The following is a 4,806-nucleotide window of genomic DNA, read 5'->3' as shown; positions in this document are numbered from 1 at the left end:
GACAATTGCTGAGGTGAATGCACTGAGCTTTTTATTATGGCACACATTTAAATGTCATAATTAAGTGACCCCATACACAAAAGAAATATATTTGAAATATATTTTCAGAATATATTTTGGAATATATGCAAATATTTGAAATTGGCTCAATAAATCTATTTCACACTTAACATCATATATTTTTTTTATATTTCAGAATATATTTCAATGTATTTGGAATATATGACCACATATATTTTTTACACTTTTGGGGGACCATACAGAAAAAAATTCATTGAAATATATTCTGAAATATAACAAAAATACATTATGTTAAGTGTGAAATATATTTATTGGGCCAATTTCAAATATTTGCATATATTCCAAAACATATTCTGAAAATATATTTCAAATATATTTCTTTTGTGTATGGGACTGGCCCTTACACATCTCTTTTGTAGGATATTTCACAACCTGCCCCAGAAACTGAAGCCTCTACCTCAATGGGCTATAGAAGGAATGTGAACAAGGTAATGCTTTAAACCCTTGACATAAATTACAGTCAGTCCTGTGTTTGTAGAAAGTCATGCCACTTTTTGTGATTTGATCAACCTCCAGAAAACGTGTAATGATTGTTTGTGGTGGAATTGTTTCAGGTGGAAACAGACTCAGTCAGGGCCCTTTACAAAAGGAGTCTAGAACTAGACTGCACACTGAAGGATCTGGACTGTAAGCTGAGGAGGCTTCAAATTAAAAAAATTAAATTGGAGATCAAACAGCTGGAAAAAACAGATCTCAGTATGTGAACTTTTTTTTAACCAAGTAACCCTTTAGTATGAACACTATGAATGTTTATTAATGTAATTTATCTTGCTCTCTTTCTCCCCCCCCCCCTAGCCACATGATGGCCAATAAAACAGTTTGAGACATATCTGCAGTGTCAGTGTGCTTTTATTAAGTAAAATATTGTGTTGTGATTGCATCTCTGACAGCTGCGCCAGCTGGGTGGTCAAGTGTGATGGGGTCAATTTCATCAGGGAGAAGCTGGTTTTGTGGTGGTACTCGCTCCTTTCTGATAGTGGCTATATTATGCAGAATGGCACATGCAGCCACTATCTGTGATGCCCCCTCTGGTGACACTCTTGAATGCCTACGGCAGTTGGAACGTGCCTTTAGGATGCCAAAGGTCATCTCGATCTTGACCCTGAGGGCCACAGCGAAGCAGTTTTGTGGCCCTGTCTGAGGGTCAGGATAGGGGGTTAGCAAAAACCTCTGGCATGCATAATCTCGATCTCCAACCAACAGGCCATCAAAAAGCCCTGTCATAGAACAGAAAAGGGGAAAATTGTGTAATTTTTGCTATTAAAATTAAAACTATAAAGTGTACTGTACCAAATTTAACTTGCCTTCCTCAAAGCGCTGACACAAAATAGACTCACGGAAAATTCGTGAGTCATGCACAGAGCCAGGCCATTTGGCATCCAAACTTGTGATCATGCATTCATGATTACAAGTCATCTGCAGATTAAATGTACAGTAAATAATTGTCCTATCTGTTAGTTACTATTTATTTAAAGATTGATCTCAATGCAAAAAATAATAATTTCACATAGGCTATATAGTAGCCCTACCTGAACATCAAGGCTGTGAAAGGACTTTCTGTTCACATAATCTGCCTCATGTTCTCCGAGAGCTGTGGAGATTGCAACGTGTGCAGTCTATTGCTCCTATGACTCTAGGGAATCCTATCATAGGAATTAAAAATATATATTTAAAATCATTCTTAACAGGTAGCTACTGCAGACTACTGTATAATAGATTTCTAAGTGTGAAATATGCTTTTTGAAGACGAAAAAAAATGAGTGTGAAATGTTAAATTTGTTCATGTGATGTCACCCTATCAAGATATCTTACCGGCAATTTTATAAAAGCCCTCTTTTATGGACATGGTCGATAAATGTCCAGGGAACACAATGAAGCTGTTTATGTACCCCTGCAGAGCGAGGACCACCTTTCGAATGGTTCGACAGACCGTGTTTTTCCCTAGATTCTCTGCATCCCCGACCGCATACAAGTATGTACCACTTGCAAAAAAATGCAACGTAATACATACCATTTGCGGTACAGTAAGGGCATGGCTTCGACGAGTCACATTTGTTATGTGCGGCTCAAGAAGTTCACAAAGACATTCCTTCCGCGGAAAATCTGTATCTTTCATACAAGTTAGTATCAGGAAAGTCAAATGGATTTTGTCTGTCCCTAAAAACTCTTTCTCTATGTAGTGCTTGTCTAACATTTTGCGCGGAGATGTCCACAGGATTTGGGAGAAAAGGTGAAGCCATTGCAACAGTGAACAGACACTGGGAATTAGTTACGTCACCTATATGTTTCTTTGCTCACAGCTGATTGGTCAAACTTCAGTCTGAGATCTTGAATCCAGAACATAACCTGCCCCGGAGCAGGTTAGCCGTGCAGCGTAAGATACCATGGCAATGAACACCGATTAAAGCCGAGCTACTTTCATAGTACCTAAAACCCAGGGTTGGCGGAAACTAAGCTGAAACATAGCTGGCTAGCCACCTAATCCGGCTTCATGGTACAGGCCCCTGGCCTCGGTCTTGGCTAAGCCTGAGGTAAATAACCTTCTCCACTTTGAAGTAAAACATAAAAGCACAAATTAGCAGTTCTGGCTCCACCTATCCTGGCAGGATTGTCCTCTCGTCAGCTCTCCTCTCGTACCGTTACTATGCGACAGAGCGCTAATCGGAAACACCAGGTGGTTGAATTAGGAAATACTGCGAATGCGGAGCATCTCACGCACTTCGGAGGGCCCTTCGTGCACTTCGGAGACCTGGTCTTTAAAGTCCGTGGCCTTTGAAGTGCGTAAATTCAACTTTGGGACACAGCTTACGAGTATGAATGTGATCCGCCATGTTTACGTTATCATGTGACCTATGACGTTATAAAAAGCGCAACAACTTCAAACAAATGACTGACAGGTGTACCAACACCTGATTTCATCAGTAGATGGTCAATCATACACACCTAGGTCTGCCAAATGTTAGCAAAATGTTTGCAATCAAGTCTACAAAGAGGAGATGTTGGGCAGCTGCTTGAAGATCTCGTCTTTGGAGAAGACCGTTTATTTTACACTGGACAAATGTAAGTATTATTACTTAAAAAGTAAGATTTACCCAGAATGATTTCGATTGCTTGCCCACCCCAACACTTAAGCACAATAATAATGACAAATGCTGGTCAATACTTAAATATACATTACTTTTGTAAGAAAACATGCAATATAATTAAGTAAATTAAGCGAAATGTTATTTCAAATTTACCAATAGAAAAATAAATAATTATCAACAAGACATGGAACAATGTTTTATTTAAATGTATTGTTCTTTATATTGTTCACATTTACAGGAAGTGAACCCCACATCCTACTGCCATCTAAACAGAGCTTTGCCAATTCTGCAGCTTTATTTGGATGAAGCATCTGACCACTGTGCCCACCTTCGCCTGTCTTTGCCATCCATCACGTCTCTCATTGCTGCACTCAGACAGGAATCTGACCATGGGTGGGACAGGGACATTGAGGTGCTTGGGTTACTCTACTGCTGGCCCATGCAGCATCCTACAGGGTCGTGTCACAGACCTTTGATATCCCTAAGACATCTTTGCATGATATTGTGCACAGAGTGACCAAAGCAATCATGGGAAGTTTAAGGAGGGTGATTTTTTTTCAGACCGGTGATGACGTGGAGGCCGCGGGAGCAGGATTTGCACAGATGGCTGGGTCACCAGCTTTCAGCAGGACAGTTGGTGCAATAGACGGCTGTCACATCCACATGAAACCTCCAGCAAATAACTCTCACTGTTACTACAACAGGAAACTGTTTCACTCCATCACTGATCACCAGGGAAAATTAATTGACATCATTGTGGGATACACTTCATGTTATCCGTTTCTTGCATAATTTCATACGTTTACAAGTACTTGCTAATTTGTGTTGTAGCGTTATCACTTTTGAAATGTAGTGGGCTAAACCATTTAACTAAGCAGAAGGTAGCCGGTTTGCAACCACCAGTGTGTCCTTGAGCAAGGCTCTTTACTCCAGGGTGATTGGGGAGTCCCTGTAATAAAAACACTGTCAGTCAATGCTCTGCATTTAACCCATCCAAAGTGCACACACACAGCAGTGAACAGACACAAACCGTGAACACGCGCACACACACACACACAGCAGTGAACACACACCCAGAGCAGTGTTGTTAAGCTGCTGTTTTAGTAATTAAGTAAATAAGAGTGAATGTATACGTTTGGGTGAACTAGCCCTTTAATCACTGTTACTATGTGTAGTTACTGCAACATGTAAGGTGGTTTGGGTCTCAAGTTTAACTTGGCTCATAAAGGGCCATTGTCCTGCCAAGTTTTCCTTCTCCTAATTGAACACACCTGAACAATATAATCAAACCAATTAACACACCACTTGAACTTTACAGACAGGGGTGTTAGAACTAACTTCTGCAAAGTAGAAGCCCTCTACGACCTGCCTTCAATATCCCTGTATGAGTTCTGTTTGCATTCAGAAGCCAGATAGACGATAATAAAAGGTTAGTTTTAATAAATGTTTTGTGTCTGTGTATTACACCACACATTCACAAAACAATCACTTTATATTTAAATGAACTTATGTGAGTTCATTTTATAAGTGATAAGTATCACATGTCTGTAAATGTTGTACTGTGAATGTGTAGAATTTGTTTATTGACATGCATATATAAATGAGGTGTACCAAAGTCTTAAGCAACTATTTGACGTTG

General features: G+C 39.8%; 1 pseudogene; it reads right to left on the bottom strand.

Annotated features, from left to right (window-relative positions):
• Positions 1–933: 933 nt before the first annotated feature.
• LOC132153916 (putative nuclease HARBI1) lies at positions 934–2,321 on the bottom strand (annotated as a pseudogene).
• Positions 2,322–4,806: the final 2,485 nt, after the last annotated feature.

This window comes from Carassius carassius, chromosome 1 (assembly GCF_963082965.1).
Source record: "Carassius carassius chromosome 1, fCarCar2.1, whole genome shotgun sequence".
In the NCBI taxonomy this organism is placed as follows: Eukaryota; Metazoa; Chordata; class Actinopteri; order Cypriniformes; family Cyprinidae; genus Carassius; species Carassius carassius.
The sequence above is the reverse complement of the archived record's forward strand: the minus strand, read 5'-3'. Positions and strand labels throughout refer to the sequence as shown.